This window comes from Panthera leo, chromosome A1 (genome assembly GCF_018350215.1).
Source record: "Panthera leo isolate Ple1 chromosome A1, P.leo_Ple1_pat1.1, whole genome shotgun sequence".
In the NCBI taxonomy this organism is placed as follows: Eukaryota; Metazoa; Chordata; class Mammalia; order Carnivora; family Felidae; genus Panthera; species Panthera leo.
The window spans coordinates 54,378,381-54,399,521 of record NC_056679.1 but is presented as its reverse complement, the minus strand read 5'-3'; the positions used below and the strand labels follow the sequence as shown (position 1 = coordinate 54,399,521).

General features: G+C 35.2%; 1 pseudogene; it reads left to right on the top strand.

Annotated features, from left to right (window-relative positions):
• The first annotated feature begins 11,231 nt into the window (after window positions 1–11,231).
• LOC122229349 lies at window positions 11,232–12,004 on the top strand (annotated as a pseudogene).
• Window positions 12,005–21,141: the final 9,137 nt, after the last annotated feature.

Sequence of the window (21,141 nt, the reverse complement as noted above, 5' to 3'; positions counted from 1 at the left end):
GATGTTTTTTGAAACTTTTGGTCTTCAAAGCTTCAAAATGCTAGTCACCTTGGAAGACATTTTGGTCCTGTTTAGCAGTGAGCTCTTCCTCACCCTTCATCCTGTCAACACATGGGCACACCCTTTGGAATGTTCTGAAGGATTGGGCACCTGACATGTAGTGCTTTGAGAAGCAATCTTTTCCTCTGTTGAGCAGTTTTTACCCTAGCATTTTATTATGGAAACTTCTAAATATACACCAAAATTAAGAAATTTTACAATGAAAACCCATATAACTACCATCAAGATTCTAATGTTATTGTTTTACTATAAATGCTTTATCACCGATCATTCCATCCATAGATTAATCCATCTTGTTTTCCATTCTTCTGTGATTGATACTTGAGGTGTTTCCAGTTTTTGACTCTCTTGAACACAGTTGCTTTGAATATTTTGTACTAAATGGACATGTTGGTTGCTTTCAGGTTTTGACAATTATGAACAAAGTTGCTATAAATATTCATGTGCAGGTTTTTGTGGAGATATAAGTTTTCAATTCATTTTGTTAATACAAAGGAGTATAATTGCTGGATCATATGGCTGTGTTTAGTTTTATAAGTCTTTTTGTGAACATGTGTTTTCATTTCCATTGGGTAAGTACCTAGGAGTAGAATTCCTAGAATGTAATTAGTTTTAAAATAAATTGATAGAACTTTCTCCCAAAGAGGCTATAACATTTACCATTTCTACTACTTTTTTTTCATTATTCCAAAAAAAGCAAAGGGGATTTTCAGTTTGCTGCATAATCTCACCAACATTTATGGTTGTCAGTTTTTTTAATTTTGTTCTGGTAGGTATCTGCTGATATTTAATTGTGGCTTTTATTTATCAATTTATTTTTGCATTTCATTAATAATTAAAGATACTCAAAACTTTTTCATGTGCTTATTTTTTAACGTATATTCTTTTGTGAAGCTTCTTTTTTAATCATCAGCTCTTTGTGTATTGGGTGCTTTGTCTTTTTATCGTAGAGTTAAATTCTATGTATATAGGTGGATATTCAGTTCTTTGCCAGATATATGTTTTGTGAATATTTTCTTCTAGTTTGTGTCTTTTTCCCAATGGGGTCTTATAATGAGCAGATGTTTTACTTTTAATGAAGCTTATTTATCTGTTCTGATTGTTGCTTTCTTTATCTAAGCTAAGAACTCTTTGCCCACTCCTATGACAATAAGATATTCTTTTGTGTTTCCTTTTAAAGTTTGATGGTTTTACCTTTTCCATTTGGGTCTGTGCTTCATTTTGAATTAAATTTGACATAAAAAGTGAGATATGGAAAGTTACTGTTTTTGTTTTCTGTGTGGATATTGAGATACTCTAGCACTGTTTGTTGAAAAACATCCTTTCTTCATTGGATTACATTGACTCATTTGTTAAATTCATATTATTGTATACATATGGGTTCATTCCTAGGTTCTGTATTTACTTTGATAAGTCCATTTGTCAATTTTTATGACAGTTTCTTTTACCTTCTTGATGTTTGTAGTTTCTAGTAAATCTCGAAATCAGGTAATGTAATTCCTCCAACATTGTATTTTCATAAAAGTAAAATTCTCTATTTGTCCCTGTTAACTATGTATTGGTATCAGATTATTATTCACTTTTTCAAGGTCTTTTATCTACTTATTGCATAGTGGAACATATTAGCCTTCTTTCCTAGCATCGTTTTCATACAAAAATTGCTATGTTCTTTGTTAATTGTACTCAGACTTGATGATCACAGTATGGAAGTGAGTAAAGTACTGTGGCTATAGAATTCTCCTTTCACACAACTATAGTTTTGTTTTAGAACCTTCAGTCATTGTATAAATTCCGTAAGACTAGGAAGAAGGACCACTGTAATCCTTATAGTAATGGTACCAGCAAAATTTTGATTTGTAGTAAATCTGTTATTTTTTAATGTGTGATTATAATTTTCCTCTCTTATTTAATCTTCATCGCCATGTACAAATCATTTTATACATTTTACAAATTAAATAAAGTTTGGGAGAAATTATGTAATTTATAAAATAATGCATATAAGCTATTTAATTCTCACTGTCCATCTCTTGAGATACTGCTGGTAACCCTGAGGTCTATAGAAGCTTCAAGCATCTCTTTTTGGTTTAATACTGAAAAACACAAAGTCATTTTAAGGACATAAGCAGAGCTGTAACTTTGAACAATTCCAGGAAGTGCAGTTCACACGATAGTCTATGTGAGGGTGCTCTCTTGAATTGTGCAGTGCACAGTGTCAATTAGAATGTTTTTGTTTGTGACTAACTAGATTTCTTCTCCAAATTGCATCAATATAAGTAGGATTTATTGCCTGACAGAATAGGAAGGATATGGAAGGAAATGATTGTATTGATTTGATTCAGCATTTCATGGATACCATTAAGATCCTATTTCCTCTCTTCTTAGACTTCCACAGTAGGCCAAATTAATTTCAATATAAGATTCCTACCAAGAACTTCTAGGTCTGTATGCACCTACATAGAAAAATAAGGCTGGTGTCCTCTAGCATATTCATTTTCTAGGATTGTCATAACACATTGCAACAAACTGGGTAGCTGAAAATCGCAGAAATTCATTCTCTTACAGTTCAGGCAGCCAGAAGGCCAAATCAAGTTGCCAGCAGGCCCATGGTTGCTCTGAAGGTTCTAGGGAAGTATTGTTCCTGTATCTGCCAGCTTTTGCTGTCTCCTGGCATTTCTTAGTTTGTGACAACACAGCTCCAATCTCTGTCAGTATTCACATGGCCTTTGACCTCAGTCTGACTTAAATTTTAGACGGGCTTCTTCCTGCTGCTAGATCCCTGGCTTTCTTCTTACTTTGGCCCTTATAGAATTGATGTGACATAACTACAAAGTCCCTTTGCTCCCTTTTCTTAGCATTTACTTTAGAAAACTTGAAATTGCAAATTGTTTCTCTGACCCTTTGAAATGCACATCTGTTTCACACCTCTTGACAGTTTTATAATCTAGGACTGTTTTTCTCTAGGACCTGGAGCCAGTGCTCTGAAATGTAATAATCAAAGAAGATAGAGCCCCGAACAACCAGAATCTGTGAGAGTTTAGGAACCTAAACTTCAGTGGGTGCCTTGTTCCAAGTTGTAAAACTACCTCCTGTCAAGTAGTTATGAGAAAGTTTACTTTTCCTTTGTTAGCCAACAAAGGCTAGTTAGCCCACACCATCTGAATGGCCATCCCATCTCACCCCATTCAGCTTTTAAAAAGTCTCTTGACATTTGCTTCAGGGGAATTGAACTCAGACTAAGCTTTGGCCTCTTTCTGCTATTACAATGCCCTTTAATATAATCTTTGACTATTGAATCTTGACTGATATAACCTTTGCTCTGATACTTTGTGCCCTTTGAATGTCTCTTTGTCCTTTCCTCTTCTTATAAGGACATGAGTTATTAGATTTAAGGCCCACCCTAAATCCATTAGGATTCTTCTGGAGATCCTTGACTACTTATTTCTGCAAAGACACTGTTTCCAAATAAGACATTCTGAGGTAATAAGAAGAAGACAGTAATTTTGGGGTGACACTATTGAACCCTAAATCCATTAGGATTCTTCTGGAGATCCTTGACTACTTATTTCTGCAAAGACACTGTTTCCAAATAAGACCACATTCTGAGGTAATAAGAAGATGACAGTAATTTTGGGGTGACACTATTGAACCCTAAATCCATTAGGATTCTTCTGGAGATCCTTGACTACTTATTTCTGCAAAGACACTGTTTCCAAATAAGACCACATTCTGAGGTAATAAGAAGACAGTAATTTTGGGGTGACATTATTGAACTGACTATATGTTGCTGAAAGGCTATTTCTCATGTACCTTTTTTTTTAAAAAAAATTAATGTTTATTTTTGAGAGAGAATGAGAGCACAGGGAAGGGGCAGAGAGAGAGGGAGACACAGAATCTGAAGCAGACTCCAGGCTCTGAGCTGCCAGCATAGAGTCCAATGTGGTGCTCAAGGGGCTCGAACTCACAAACCAGGATTTCATGACCTGAGCCCAAGTCAGACGCTTAACCAACTGACCCACTCAAGTGTCCCTATTTCCCATATACCTTTAGCAATCTTCTCCTCTTGCCTCATTATCTGAATTGGGTCACATGCCCATTCTCAACCCAATCCATCTGGCCGAGAGAGTGTTATTGAGCACTTACTAGATCATACCTGAATTACTGAAATCAGTCACCACGGCGTATTGCCTTTGTTGGATTAAAAGAGTTTTTTTTTCTTAAGAGCCATATAGTAAATATTTATGGCCTGAAGGCTATTCAGCTATGCCAGTAGTGGGAAATCAACCATGGACAATGATTCAATTTTGGGTGTGGTTGTAGTCCACTAAATTCTTATTCACATAAATAGGCAGTAGGTGGGTTTGGCCAGAGAGCAATAGTTTGCCAATCCTGGATGAAATAATCAGCCTTCTTCTCTGAGATGGCAAGAAGGGACTCTCCCTCATCTTCAAAATATGAAAAATGAAAAATAGAAGACTGTGATACTTGGTAATTCATCCCTGATACATTTAACTTCATTTTCATGGTTTTACATCCAAAGAAGCTATTCAGTCATGTGTGATTTACACAGATACAATTATTTAAGTAAACTTTACTATACTGGTTTTAAGCAATCCTTACTACATCACAGAATAGGAGAGCTTATCTTAAGACTGTGGGGAATATAAAAGGAATTTTTATTCAGTCTGTGACCATGACTTTATCCTTCCTTTCTCTGACAACAGCACAGCAAAACAGCACTCAGTTTCTTCATATAGTGGCTGAAAACTGCAGGCTCAGAAAGCAGGCCAACATAAATTTGAAACCTGGGTCTTTTTATAACTAGTGATCTTACATAATGTATTTTATTATGTGCACCCTGTTTTCCTGATAAATAGAATGGTGATTGTAATAGCACCTATCCTATTGAGTTATTTCAGTGATTGAAGAGTAAATGCATGCTAAACTCAGTACCAGCAAGTTTGGTATACTATTAGTTTTTTTCAAGAAATGCCAGTTACTGTTTTTCTTATTGTTTTATCTTTCCTTAATGAAAATTTGTCAAATCTCCTATGACTTTTTAGGTGTCAGATAGAGGCTTTGAATCAAACCTTATAAACAGATTTGTGTTTTTTCTATCACAAAGCACTGCAGTGTCAAAACATTTTAGTTTAACATTGTAGCTGACAATAAGCTTATCTGAACTAACTATAAGCCTCTCTGTGCTTCAGTCTTTGACAATTTTGGTCAAGGCAGAAATTTTCAATTTTTTCAATTTTATTTTTATTTATTTTTTATTTTAGAGAGAGAGGGTTTGCAAGCAGGAGAGAAGGGCAGAGGGGGAGAGAGGGAGGAAGGGAGGGAGGGAGGGAGAGAGAGAGAGAGAGACAGAGAGAGACAGAGAGAGAGAGAGAGAAAGAATATGAATCTTAAGCAGACTCCATGCTCAACACAAGCCTGACACAGGCCTGTGATCTTACAGTGCTGTTCATGGCATGGACAGAAATCAAAGAGTTGGTCATTCAACGAACTGAGCCACCCAGACACCCAGAAATTTTCAAATTTTTATAGTAATTAAGTATTATAATTACTGAAAACCTTAAGTACTTACATTTGATAATAAACTTAGAAAAAGAAACTTATCTTTAAGATAAGTTTGTATATATTTTTCTGAAGTAAATCTATGCTTATGTGTTGGGTGGCTGATTTTTTATTTTAAACCTCAGGTACAGAGAATTAAATTAACTATTCTACTTAGTTCATATTATATAATTGGTCTTTGAAAGATATAGGTGTGTGTGTGTATTGTATATATGATATAGTTGTATAGGTAAAGATAAATGTATTAATTTCCCTTCCCCCATAGGTGGCCAATTAAATGATTTAAAGTTTTTCCCCATATATTCTTACATAATGGGTATTTTTACTTTGTGTTTATGCAATTTTAATTTACGTAGATAGTGTGGTGGCAGAGATTGCTGATTTGCTCTCAAATTCATCATCTCCTTATTCAATAGTAACAGAATTACATGCTGCATCTCCCAGGATCTCTGCAGTTTGATGTGTACATATGTAATATTAAATGGAAGTGATGCAAAATCACTTCTGGGTCTGAGCCTTTAAAAAAGTTTTTTTTTTCATTTATTTATTTTTGAAAGACAGAGCACAAGCAAAGTAGGGGCAGAGAGAGAAGGAGTCACAGAATCTGAAGCAGCCTCCAGGCTCTGAGCAAGCGGTCCACACAGAGCCTGACGCAGGGCTTGAACCCACAAACCAGGAGATCATGACCTGAGCCTAAGTCAGATGCTCAACCAACTGAGCCACCCAGGCACCCCTGGGTCTGAGCCTTTAAATATTAGGTGTTTGCTTTTTTTCACATCTGTTGCCCAGATGTGGAAGTACTACAGTTTTAATTAAGCAACTAACAACAATCCTTTAGGGCATTGCTTCTCAAACTATTCTTCCCAGACATATCGATCACCTTAAAAATTGTTGGTAGTTGTGAGTATTGCAAATTTTCAAGCTCAAACCATTGCCACAAGTCAGAAACTTTGAGATAGAGTCATCAATGTATGTTTTCACAAACTTAAAGGTGATTCTGTTACATACATGTTGCAGATTGAGGACCACAAAGCAATACCATAGGAAGGCTCTGAGTCATTGAATGACTGTTTATAGCAAAGGGCAGCATATCATTGTCTGCAAGGTTTAAGGTAGTTAAATATTTTAGGCTCTTCTTGTTCTTTTCCTCTCCCCTCTTCTTTGCGTCTTCTTCCCCTTCCTCTTGCTTTTTCTCTTACTTCCTCTAATAGTCAGTTTAAATTAAAAAAGAAACAACACATGAGCATGCACACAGGTTGTATAAAAATAGGCTGGTATAGAGTAAAATGGCTAAGGTGACCTTGGGCTGATTACACAAGAGAGAAAAATAAATGTCTATGTTTTTTAAAGTACTATATTTTTAGATCTTTTTGTTACTGCAGACTAAAAATTCATCCACTTTGTATGTGTGTTTAGTCCATTTATATTTATGGCTCTGCTTAGTCCACTGATTCCAACCACAGCAAAGTGCTCCATGCTATGCCCTTTTGCCTGTGTTCTCTCCAGGCATGAATACAGATCAATTCCAACTCTCTAATACCACATAATATACAATCTTCTACATGCTCCCTATAGAACTGTGTAGAAATTTCTTTGGTTAATATATGAATGTTTGGATCATATATTCATTTGACTAGGTTTTGCCGTATTGATCTCCAGACTAATTGTGCTAGTTCACCATCACACCGGAAGTATGGGGATGTTCCATACCTCCCATACCTCCATCTTTAGCATTACCCAGGTTTCTCAGGTATGCCTATCCAAAAAGGCGTAAAGAGATATTTTATTGCTTTACTTTCTAGGTGCCTACAAACCAAAATTAATCAATGTCTTCCATTTATTTAAAAACATTTAAGATGTATTATTTGTAATTCCTACTGTATGTGAAAAATAGGCAATTATCCTTGAAATATATTTTTAAATTATATTTGAATGTGTTTTAAATGCATATGCAGACATGAACTAATAAGTTGAAAGAAAAATAGAGGTACACAAATATATACTGCAATACATAAGCATATGACTGCAAACGAGAAATGGTAATTTTAAGGGAACATATTTGAGAACAAGGTATGCTGTGAGAATGTTGTAGCAAATGTGGATATTGAACTTGACAATATTTACATGCATCATTATTTTATTTATTTCTATTATTGATGGCATAATAGCCCAGTGAAAGAGCATACCATTATTTATATTACCACTCCCTAATTGTCAAATATTTGTTTTAGTTCTAATTTTTGCTAATATAAGGCAGTGTATAGAAGGATGAATCAACCTTATAATTAAACCTGTCTACATAATCATAACTATATTTTTTGGAAAAACTAATGGAAGTAGTTTTATCGGGGCAAATTGTACAAACATTTTTATTTTTTTTTTAATTTTTTTTAACGTTTATTTATTTTTGAGACAGAGAGAGACAGAGCATGAACAGGGGAGGGGCAGAGAGAGAGGGAGACACAGAATCTGAAATGGGCTCCAGGCTCTGAGCTGTCAGCACAGAGCCCGAGGCGGGGCTCGAACCCACGGACCGTGAGATCATGACCTGAGCCGAAGTCGGACGCTTAACCGACTGAGCCACACAGGCGCCCCTGTACAAACATTTTTAAATGCTCCGATCCATGCCACAAAATTGTTTTTGAAAGTATTACAACTTCTACTTTCATAAGCATCAAGTTAATATTTTCACTAATACATATATTTTAAATATATATTTTTAAAGTTTATTTTTTAATTAAAAAATTTTAATGTTTATTTTTGGGAGAGAGAGAGACAGAACATGAGTGAGGGAGGAGCAGAGGGAGAGAGAGAGGGGGAGATACAGAATCTGAAACGGGCTCCAGGCTCTGAGCTGTCAGCACAGAACCTAGAGCCAGGTGGGGGTGGGGGCTTGAACTCAGAATGGTGAGATTGTGACCTAGGCTGAAGTCAGAGGTTTAAGCCACTGAGCCACCCAGATGCCCCTATTTATTTATTTTTGAAAGAGACAGAGACAGGGTGAGAGGAGGAGCAGCAGAGAGAGGGTGAAAAAGAGAATCCCAAGCAGGCTCTGCACTGGCAGCACAGAGCCAGATGGGGGGCTGCAACTCACCATGAGATCGTGACCTAAGCTGAAACCAAGAGTTGGAAGCTTAACCAACTGAACCACCCCAGATGCCCCATTTACTAATACATATATTTTAAAGGGATTAAAAATAAACTAAAAAAGGGGATTTATACTGCTTTTACTTTCACTTAATTTTTACTTTTAAATATTTTTCACATTTCGTACATGCAAAATATAGATAATATATATGGCAACTAAAAATAATACCATTAAGAAAAGTTTCAGTCTTCAATGACTACATTCATACCTTGAAAATTGAACTTATTTTTGAGATCCACTGGGTGTTCCTTGTTTTGCTATCTAAAGGTCTTGAATTTTTTACACATCATTTTCTTTCATTTATTTCTATATATATTGTATATATGTGTATATACATTTATTTCCATATGTATTGTATACACGTGTATATACATTAAGACATATATGTATATACATATATATTTCATTATATTTTATAACATATTTTTCATTTTGCTAGTTTTTATATGTATATTAAAGGTTTATGCTATGTTTATTATTTGGGGGACTCAATATTATGTTTTTAATTAATTAATTTAGCTATGTTTATTCATTTTAATTGATGCGTAGTATTCCATTCTGGTGATATTCCATAACTTATTCATGATTTTGTGAAGCAATGTTTTCCCAGTTTTCTTATGTAGTTGGAACAATATTATATATGTTGCCTGTTACATAGGAGAAAGGATTTCTCTAGGGCATATACCTAGTAATAAAATCATCTGGTCGTAGTTTAGATGTAGCAAACTTCCTTCTGACAAGTAACTGGTAACTCTTTAAGAGATTGTAAGCATTATTAGTATTTTTTCAGATCCAGTGTTTTCAGATTCTTTTTAAAAAACTTCATCTTATCAGTTGGTTCTGAGAATTACATATTCTCTGTTTATTGATTTATCCATTGGGACATGGCTATTTCCTTATACAGAATTTCCTCACATCATAGGGTTAGTAATCCATAAGACATGCAGTACCTGATATCTGAAGTCTTAGCAGTTACCATCAATAATAGGCATGTGAATCAAATGCACTGGCTCTTCTTTAACTCAGCTAACTTCATTCTACTACAGAGATAAAAATAAGCAGTGTTAGACTCTTCATTTAAGGTTTTTATTTTATATGCACAGGTGATATACGGATGGATAGTGTGTGTGTGTGTGTGTGTGTGTGTGTGTGTGTGTGTGTGTGTGTAAGGTGGCTTAGTGGTTAATTTGGGGTCTGTGAAGGTCAGTGCAATGAAGCCTCCTATTTTTATCTACCTTTATGTTGCATTTCAGTGTGGAAAAGACTAAGCAATAGGGAAAAGAAAGGAAGAAAAAAAGAGGAAAATCAAACCCATTAACATTTCAAAAATTTATCCTACTAGATAAATTAAAGTGCTTCAGAATTTTCAGCCACAGAATATCTTGCATCTCTCTAGCAACATAAACCAAATTAAATAGCTATTCCAGCTTCATTTACCCACTATGAATATTTTCAAGGTTAAAAGAACAAACCAGATATATGAAGAATCAGCAAGATCTTGAATGAAGTAACATAAGGGAAAACTAAGGCAATAAGGAGAAAGAAGGAGAGAGAAAGAGTGGAAACAAAGGAGATGTGAGAAGTTAGAGGAAAAGGAAAAAATGTAAACTTTCATCAACAGGAATTAGGATTCCTTTGGGCTTGTGTTTATCTCCCTTCCCAGTCAAGTGTTTCTTTTGGAGAAAATGTTTGCTTTCTTCTTTTGTCCTCTATTCTCTTCACCCCTTTTCCCATTTCTGTAGCCATTATGTAATTTTCATTCACTTACAATTATTCAGCTTTCATCCTCAAATCTATTTTAGAACAGCTTGTCTAAAAGAGTATGATTTTATTTTTTTTATTTTTATATTTAAAATAATTTTTTTTATGTTTATTTTTGAGAGAGACACAGAGCACAAGTTGGGGAGGGGCAGAGGGAGACACAGAATCTGAAACAGGCTCCAGGCTCCAAGCTGTCAGCACAGAGCCGGACGTGGGGCTTGAACCCACAAATGGTGAGATCATGACCTGAGCCTAAGTCAGACACTTAGCCAACTGAGCCACCCAGGCACCCCTAGAAGAATATGATTTTTAAAGATAACTGCTGTTGCCAAGTGTCTGTCTTCTGTTGTTCTCTTTTTGTTTTGTTTTGTTGTTCATTTCCTATATACAGAAAAAATAGTCTCAGGGTCAATATAAAAATGAATTTATATTTGTAGTCAAAGTTTTAGACAAGGAAGGAACACTTTAGAAGGAACACTTACTGAGAAAAAAAGTTACTATTGTAACTACATAATTTGACCAAAGCATAATTTTTGATTACATAATTATCACCAATATTAAAACTATTGGTTAAAACTAAACCTTGTATGTTAAAATAGATTTCTCAACTTTGAAAGTTTCTTTAGGATTAAATATAGGATTAATTTTATTTAAAATTAATAAGATGGCTTTTCTGGCTGGAACCATGGAGGGTGCAGAAGAGAAGGAAAAGGAGATTCCTGCTGTGCTAGAAACCCTTAGGAAAAAGCAAAGGAATTTCAGAGTTGAAGATCAAGCATCTGGGAAGGAAGTTTGCCTAAAAGATGCTTCGAATGGTAAGGAGGAAGTTCATTTATGAAAAAGCTAAGCATTACCACAAGCATATAGGCAGTTATACAAACCTGAGATTCAAATGGCTGGATGGCAAGAAAAACTGGCAACTTCTATGTTCCTGCAGAACTAAATTGGCTTTTGTCATCAGGGTCAAAGGTATCAATGGTGTGAGCCTAAAGTTTCAAAAGGTGTTGCAGCTTCTTTGCCTTCACCAGATGTTCAATGTCACCTTTGTTAAACTTAACAAGGCTTCTGTTAACATGCTAAGGATTGTGTAACCATACATGGGGGTGAGGAGAGTACCCAAACCTGAAGTTGGTGAATGAATTGATGTACAAGTATGGTTATGGCAAAGTCAATAAGAAATGAATTGTCCTGACAGATAACACATCGATTGTTTGATCTCTTGGTAAATATGGCATCATCTGCATGGAGGATCTGAATCACGAGATCTATATTGTTAGAAAATGTTTCAAAGAAGCAAACAACTTTTTATGGCCCTTCAAATTATCATCTCCAGGAGAGAGAATGAAGAAAAAGACCACCCATTCTGTAGAAGGTGGAAATGCTGGCAACAGGGAAGATCAGTTCAATAAACTTATTATAAAGATGAACCAAGGTGTCTACTATGATTACTTTTTGTAATCTGGTCAGTTAATAAATAACCACTTTCAAATTGAAAAAAAATAAATAAAAAGTAAAATTAATAAGATGGACAAATCATTTATCATAGAAGTGATTATTTTATCCACGCATAACCCCAAAGCACCCTGATTTACTCACTTCATTGTAAGGGTTCATTGTTTTTGAGATATAAGCATAAGTAAAACATGAGCAGTGTTGGAAATAAATACTGGAATTTTATTGAACATGAATTGCAAGTATTAATTAATGCAAAATACAATGTGCCTTACCTCAAATCCCGGAGTGATGTCTATCCATTCCACCTTAACAATGTCACACAGTGGCACCGTAAAATATTTTCAAGTTTAGAATGATACATTGTAGCCATTAATTCTCATATAAAAACCACATTAAATAAGTCACTCTTCTCATTTTCAGCATGTCACAGGTTTATACAATATTAAATTGCTTGATCATTGAGGGTCAGTATCAGTTCAGTAGTAGAATATGAATAGAAGCCAATGAACACTATTTTGTCTATTGCTTGAATAATTTACTAATGTTGATGTGCCTGTAATAAATATAGTAAGTAGTAACAGTTTATGATCTCTGAGCAATAAGTTATAGAATGATAATTATCTGATTATCTTATGCTCTGGAAATACTATAATCAATAACCTGACTTCCAAAGGGAAAATAAACTGGAAAATAAAAGTTCCTTCTTTCAATGCTATCAAAGAATAATTTAAGAGGAGAAACTGATGCAGGCAGGCTGAGTCCAAAAACCCAGAAGTTTTCGTAGGACCAGCCAAGAGGGTCCTTGGCTTCATGCAGGATAGAAACCAAACTCAAGTCAGAGAAAGTGAAAACAGAGTTTACTTAACAGCGTGAGTGACAGAAAATAGCTGATAGAGTATCTTTGAAGCTTGGAAAGGAAAGAATGAGTCTCATCAGTGCTTGGGGCTGAGGGGTTTTATTGGAAAAGGATCTAGGATACATGTTTTTTTAGGAATCCATGGTAGGGTTTAATCAGAAGTGTCAGGTGAATAAGAGGCATTAGTCCGAAAATTACCAAAGGTAGGGGTATTGATGCCAGCATCAGCAGAAGTTTATTTGAAGCTAATATTCTGAAACATCTTTGGGATGTGGCTCTTCTTAAGTGTCATCAGGTGTTTTGAGCCTACGACAAAACTCAGAGAATGATTAGCTTTCTTGTTTCTCCCTTTAAATGGGGATACAGCTTTTTTGGCTTATTCAGAGGCAAAATATGGAACATGAGCAAATGGGGCGTAGCAGAAAAACAGTAGAGACGGAGCCTTTCTAAAATGGAATCCCTTCAGCTTTCCCACTTCAAAAGGAACATTTGAATATTAGCTTACTTTAATCTCATGAAATATTTGTTTTCATTTGTGGAAGGATAGAAAAATCCCTTCTTGTAATGATTTGCTATTTCACAACCTTTGCGTTGATTACGCTTGAAAAAGAACACAAGATCACGATTAATGTTAAATGGACTCTGTTATGTGGCAGGCGCTTTCCATATGCCATCATAGTCAGTGCTCACCACAACCCCTTTAGGTAAGAACCGATAAATGGATTTTCCAGTAATGAAACAGAAGTCCGTAAGGATTACCTTATTTTTTTAATGTTTGTTTATTTTTGAGAGAGTGTGCAAGCAGGGGAAGGGCAGAGAGAGAGGGAGACTGAGGATCCGAAGGAGGCTCTGCACTGACAGCCGCGAGTGAGATATGGGGATTGAACTCTTGAACCATGAGATCATGACCTGAGCTGGATGCTCAACCATCTGAACCACCTCGATGCCCCAGGATTACGTTATTTCAATGAATCTAAAACTAACTTCATTCATTAGAAGATACATATCATCTTATTTTCACAAGAAACAGAAATGCTGCCAAGTATAATTGTAAATTTGCCAGTAAACTGATATTGATTTAATAATATTAACATGGTAGGATGAGTGGGTGAGTAAAGTGCCTCCTAGAATGATACCATATGCTGAGACAACTGTCTAAACCATGTAAGTTGGCCAGCTGAAGCCTATTCCCAGGCTTCTCTGGTTCCCAAGACCCTGATTCTTTCATTAAACTTTACAGCCTCAGCTATCTTCCACAAAACAGAATGCATTTGGCATTTTCCTTTATGAGAACTTGTCTTTTCCTTGGTGGCACCACCTAGTCTTTGTAACCTTCATATGGAGGAAATCAAAGTGCATGACAGTACATTAATCAGAAAAATGGATTGCAGTTGCCTCATCCTGTCAATCACTTGATAAGGGAAAACAAATAGCGAAGATTAAATCACAGACTGCTCAAATGCCTCATACTTAGGATAAATACATTTCAGCTTTCAGGAAAGTCCATTATGCACTATTTGGCTTTGATTAGCAGGGGGCATTTCATAAAGCATGAAAGACAGCTACAGCTAGTGGAAGAAAGAAGAAATGTGTGAGCATTTTCTCACTCTTTAAACAACTGATTCACCCCAGTCCAAAGGAAAAAAAAAATCCAGCAAAGGCTCTGACAATTACGAATGTCTTTGGCAAAAAAGATGAATTTATCTGCCTGTAAAGGAGATGTCGCTTGAAAAGCGAACGTCTGCGGCAAACAGAACACCAGCAGAGCATGACTATAAAGAACAATCCATATTTGCTCTTATACAGGAGAGACCCACAATTGCAACTTGATTGTAATTCTCACCTGGGAAATCTGAAATCACCACCTGTTTTCTTTGGATGCTTGTGTGACACACTCCAGTTGCTTTCTACAGAATTTAGAACATTGATTTACTCCAGTGGATACACTTGGAGCTTTACTCAATTCATTTCCATTAAGCATCCGATGCACTAGTTAGATTTATTAGAGCTAAGCAGATCGTTGGTTTTATATTCACATTTAGGTTTCTAAGTATACATATTACATATACTCCATGACATGTTTTCATACAACTGTCATTCTTGTTTGTACTTCATTAAAAAGGGCAACATACTAATCATAAGAACAGTTAGCCATGACGCATTCCCTTTTGTCTTAAGAATTTTGGAGAAAACAGAACAAGTGAAATAAAACCACAACAACCACCATAAACTCGAATTCACTTCTTACAAGCCTCTCTACCTTCAATTCCAAACACGTCACTGTGGCCTTATTTTTTTGTTATGTTCAGCCATCTAAATATTATATGCAAGAATTAAAACAATGTCAGTAGGCAAAACATAAAATATGAGACTTAAGGTAATCTATAGTGGTTATTGTAAAATAATCTGTTATTTTTAGCATCTCATCTCTACTTAAGTCTGGCACTTAACCTGGTACGATAAACTATAACATGAGCGGCATTGTAGTGTCAGTAAAGATAGATCCATGAAACTAGGCACATTATTATCTGAGCAAAACAAGTTAGCAAAGATACATGTATATATAAAGATATCTATCTTGAGAACTTACACAATACAAACAAAATATGTCAGAACTCAGATGCTTTGTAAGGGTCTCAAACAACATGCAGCATTTATAATTATATAAAACAGACTGTACCCTCTCTAAATTTAAGAAAAATATTTTAAGGATAATAATTTACATTATCAAATGTGAATTTAAAAACCAATTTTAATGTGATTCTCCAATTATGTGTTTGTATAATGGACACAAAAGGCAGCAATATGCTAAAAGTATAAATGTTCAACAAATATAAAATTACGTCAAAGTTTTATCCTGAGCTTGATGCAATCACGTATATCTAACCATTTAACCTACTAGTGAATAATGATTGATTGTGGCTAAGCAAGGTCTTTGTCAGCTCATTCTATTGGGGAATTTTAAGGATAGTCTGATTATCGCACAAAGACCTAAAAAAAATCAGTGTTGGGTTTTGCTAAGTGATAGTGCCATCTACTGGTTTCGTTTGTCACAATGGTATGATGGCTATGGGCTGGACCTGTTGGGTTTTACAGACCCACCTGACAGGTGTAACCTCATGAAGATATTCCTGAATGTAGATTCTGTCGTTTAAGCTAAGGACTAAAAAAAGAATTGACACTAGTTATAAACTAATGGAAACTTCACACTCTAAGCACTTTTATTCATTATAAATATTTGGAATATAGAAGAGATGCTTTAACTAGGCAAAATCATTTTAGTGATTTAACTAATACTATATATGTCAAAGGTTCAAATGTTTAGTTAATCAACGCTCTGCATGTATGGTACACCGAATGCACTGTGTGCTCAAGAATGTTGGCAGATTCAACAAAATTCAGGGCATTTAAAAGATAGACAATAGGAAAGATAGAAAAAGATTCCTGGCTGGAAGCTTGTAGGTTGAACAAATATAATACATAGACAACCAGTTAACTAACAAAGCAGTTGGCTCAGGACAGTTCAGATACATATTTTGAGATGAATAAAGGTATGGCTGTTGAGTAGGGGAGAATTTGAAGGAGATATCAAGTTTGAAAAAGAAAAGACAAGAAAAATTTAGGGGAACAACAGCTTGAGTAGGGGTAAGAAAAAGGGAAAGTCCAGCATGAGATTTTCTGTTTCGGCTTTTGTACAGGAAGGACAAATATATCCTTCATTCTGAGAAATACATTCTTAACAGTTCTAAAACTATTGGAAACTAATGTGCATACTGAGCATAGGAAAATTTGTGCTCATTCTTAACACAGTAAATTGTCTGATTTAGTCCATGGTAGTGTCAAAGAGCAGCTCCCATTGACCCCACTCTGCTAAAGTACCCCCAAATAAAACACACTCTATTAATAAAAGTGGAAGATAGATTGTTAGCTGTGCAATCACAGAGTTCTGGCTACTTTATGAAACTCTGTTACCTTATCCTCCTTATTAACTTAGATGCTTTGGGATATGAATTATAGTAGAATATCTATTAAAAGTAAAGTAGGTTATTATCCCCTATAATATACACAAATCTATCTCAAGGTTTTAAAATATTTTTGAGCTGGACACTAATTTTCCTATGAAGTTCCCAGGAGGCCCATAAGGAGAGTGATTAGCAGGTGGCGTTAATGTACCCGCCCCACTCCCATGCAATCAGAGTGGAACTGCTTTGATCTGGTAAGTTTGTGTGTGTGTATGTTTGTGTGTGCGTGTGTGTGTGTGTGTGTGTGTGTGTGTGTGTGTGTAACTTAATTATACATACATATTTTCTTTGGGCAAGTGTTCTACTAAAAATAAATTTTAGAAGCTTATCAATTTAAACTTATCAATGTGAAAAACAGGATTTGAATGCAAAGAGGTAAAAATATTGGGAGAACAGCTTGGATAGAAGTAAGAAAAGGAAGGTAGAGGATAAACATGCTATTTTCTGTTTTTGCTTTTGCACAGAAATGCATTAAACTCTTCCGTGCCTCAATTTATGTTGACTTAGGTGTGGATTTTGCTTAGGATCCTTCCTTGACCAACCCAGGGGGCGGTGATCTGTGTACTGGTGACCTCTATCAATCACTGTTCTTCCACTTGTATAGCATGCTATTGCATACTGCCTTCTAATTACAAATTGTGTGTGCATCAGAAAATTTTGTATCTCTAAGCAAAATAATAATTTTTGGTTAAACAGGATTCAGGTCTTCATTTGAATTACTCATAACATCAAACATAATGTGATGCTAAAGTTTATGGTAAGTATAAATAACACCCACAATTCCTCTGTTTCTTTCCCTCTCTCAAACACTCACATGCACACAGACATGCATACATACACATGTTAATTCATTAATGTCATAGAAACATGGACAAATATATTAACAGACTTTATCCAGAATAGGAAGTGTAACAGGATATAAGATCTATGAAGAGATGATTGTACATATAAGAAATCAGAGTATTTCAAATCACACCTTTAAAATATTCTGTAATTGTTAGAGTAACAAGAATTAGGTAAGTTATGAGAAGGATATGAATTAACAGGATCCACATGCTCAATGGAAGGAGTGAACACTAGTAAATCCAATTTGCAGAATTATTTGGCAGTTGTTAACAGAATTGAATATGACTTATGCAGACCTTATGTCATGCAGTTCTTTTCCTTAGCGCGAACACCAAAGCAATGATCAACATGCCCTTTGGGGGACATATACAAGGATGGTCATTGCTTACTTGTTTTGTTGGTAGAGAGTTGAAAGAACCTGAATATCCCTAAGAGAGTGGGAATGTAGAAAGGGTGGATGGATACCACAGAATACCATGCAGGAGGTGCACATGGAAATGCTGCTGGATCTAAAATGTAATTGAAACAGAATGTAATCGGGATGCCTGGCTGGCTCAGCTAGAAAAGCATGCGACTCTTGACCTCAGACTTGTAATTTCGCACGGAGCCCCCACCTGGGGTGTGTACAGATCACTTAAATAAATAAAACTTAAGAAGAAAGACAATGTTGGGGTGCCTGGGTGGCTCAGTTGGTTGAGTGTCCGTCTTTGGCTCAGGTCATGATCTCATGGTCTGTGAGTTCGAGCCCCATGTCGGGCTCTGTGCTGACAGCTCAGAGCCTGGAGCCTGCTTCAGATTCTATGTCTCTCTCTCTCTCTCTCTCTCTCTCTCTGCCCCTCCCCCTCATGCTCTGTCTCTCTCTGTCAAAAAATAAATAAACATTAAAATTTTTTTTAAAAAGAAAGAAGAAAGACAATGTAATCTATAAAAATAACAACATGCATGCAAGCTTAAAAGTTTTGCATGCATGCAAAAAAATAATATTTTCTCTATAAATGTATACAAATGAAAATATTTTCACTAAGCAGTGAAGAATGAGGATGGAAGGAATAAACATACGAATAACTTAATAAAAGAGACTTGAACTGATGGCAACAATGTGCATCGGTGAGGAGTGTGGTCATCTCATTCTTATGCACCTGATACCTAACTAAGAAAAGAAGAAAGATTAAACCTGTAGCCTTCCGTAGGATGCACAAAATAGAACATGACCAATTTTGAACTTGAAACCAACCTCAGGCTGTTTGCTGTTGTTTTTCTCCCATTAGAATGGGAAATATCTGGGTCTCTAATTTCCTGATGACTTTCCATAACAATCAACCTTTTCCATCCATACCTAAAGACAGGTCTTTTCCAATGCCAAATTCCTTTTCAGTTCAATTCTATACCTGCTGTTTCATTTCATATTCTAGGAAAAAACTGTTTGAAAAAAAGTTCTCTTAAACTGGGAAAAAAATCACAAAACAGCTGTGACCCAGGTTGAGGAGCATCACATTCAGGAACTCAGTGTCAGCCTTCTTTTTTCTACAGTATTCCATCTATCCCAAGCATAAAGAATATATTTTACCTGATTAGCTATCATTTTAGTGATTTTACCCAGAATAAAAAGGGTTAAGCAGAAGAGGATTCCAACTTCTGTTGTATTCAGACCATGGGCAGACATTTCTTGTGTATACAAACAACAACAACAACAACAACAACAAAATAAACAGGAAATCAGAAACAGGGTGTTTCTGTTTCTGTCTCTGTTACTGGCAAACTACACACTGTGGATGTAAAAGGCCAGGTCTTCACTTTTACTTTCTCCTCATTAAAAGTGAGGCTAATGACATAATAAACATAGCTCTAATTCAGTAAAGGAGACTAAATCAAATATAAAACAAAGAAAAAAATATTATGATATTAAGCTAAACAGTTATTAACCCAACCTGACTGTTTCATATGAGCAGAATTTCAGGATAGGTAAATTATAAGATGGTCTTTCCAAATTATAGATGTAGCCCTGTTCCAAAATAAGTTAATTAACTAGTCTGAACCGTTCTTAATATTGGGGTATTATTGATGCTAACCAAAAGAAAAGCTAACTGACAAGTCAGATTTTCTACATTTTATATTTTAGAATAAATTGCTACTCAGTTTATCTAATGAAAAATAATAAACATATTTAGAGTATAATTTTATTTTTGTAGGAGCTGTTTTCAAGGTTTGACATTATTTATCTTTTCTGTTGGCTATACGAAGACCAGACTGTGATTACACTAATGGTCAGGAATAAAAATAATGCTTCATTTCCACTGACCTGAGGAGCATTCACATCAAGTAAATTTTCATAAATATTCCCCTCTTTAATAAAAGCGTGTGCCATGATGGGGAAAAAACAGACAAAGAACAGAGCAATAATTATCGTTAAAACATTTGGTGGAAAATATCATGTTGATGTTCTGCTGAGGGTAAGGTACCATGGCAATGCATACAAACTAATATCAACTCATATTTTTAATGTGTTTAGCATATAATAACTCACTGCAGTTTCACAACAACAATAGCAAAGAGGAAGGAGATCTTTTTTATTTCTATTTTATAGGTATGGAAACTGATTCTGATAAATTTGTGATTCAGTGTTCTAGATAGTAAAGTCCTGAAAGTAAACTCAGTTATATTTCTTCGGACTCCCGAGATTAACCATGCTGTACATAGTCTTATGTTTAAACTAGCCATCATGAAGTGAGAATTCATGAAAAAGATCAAGAAGACTCAGGTTGCATAGGTAAAAACAGTAATTTGATAAAGTACATGCAATACCACACAATCCAAATTGGACTTGATTATGAGGATGCAGGGGATCATTGTAGAATTTAAAGCAGAGAAAAGATATGTGAAAGGCAGGTCTAGGAAGATTAATCTAGCAGAACTAGATCAAGTAGATTGAAATGGAAAGGTCTTCGGGAGAACAAGAAAATCATGTGATCATCCTGGTGTGAGATAAGAGTTTACCTCATGGCAGAGGCAAACTAATTAAGGAGAAAAGAAACAAAATTCATATATATTTTAATTAATAATGTTACAGAATAAGGGAATTAATGTAAGTAGGTTAAGAAAATGAGGTGGGGATAAAATTATATCTGAAAATATGTTCAATTCTTTTTGTTGCTAAGGCAATATTCTAAAAATAATGCTTTAGTTATGTTTAAAATGATTAATTATTTAACTTTTTGTCCAAAGAAAAAGATTTTAATGGATTGATACCATGGTCCCCATCTAAAAAGAATCAAAGAGGTGAGCAGATGAGAGGATTATAAATAGAATTTCATTAAAATGTTACAAACAGAACAACAAAGGAGACCTTTAGCAAATGGGACATGCTAATGGTTAGTAAGCTGTTGATTTGGTAAACAAGTTTTAAAAAAGCGAAAACA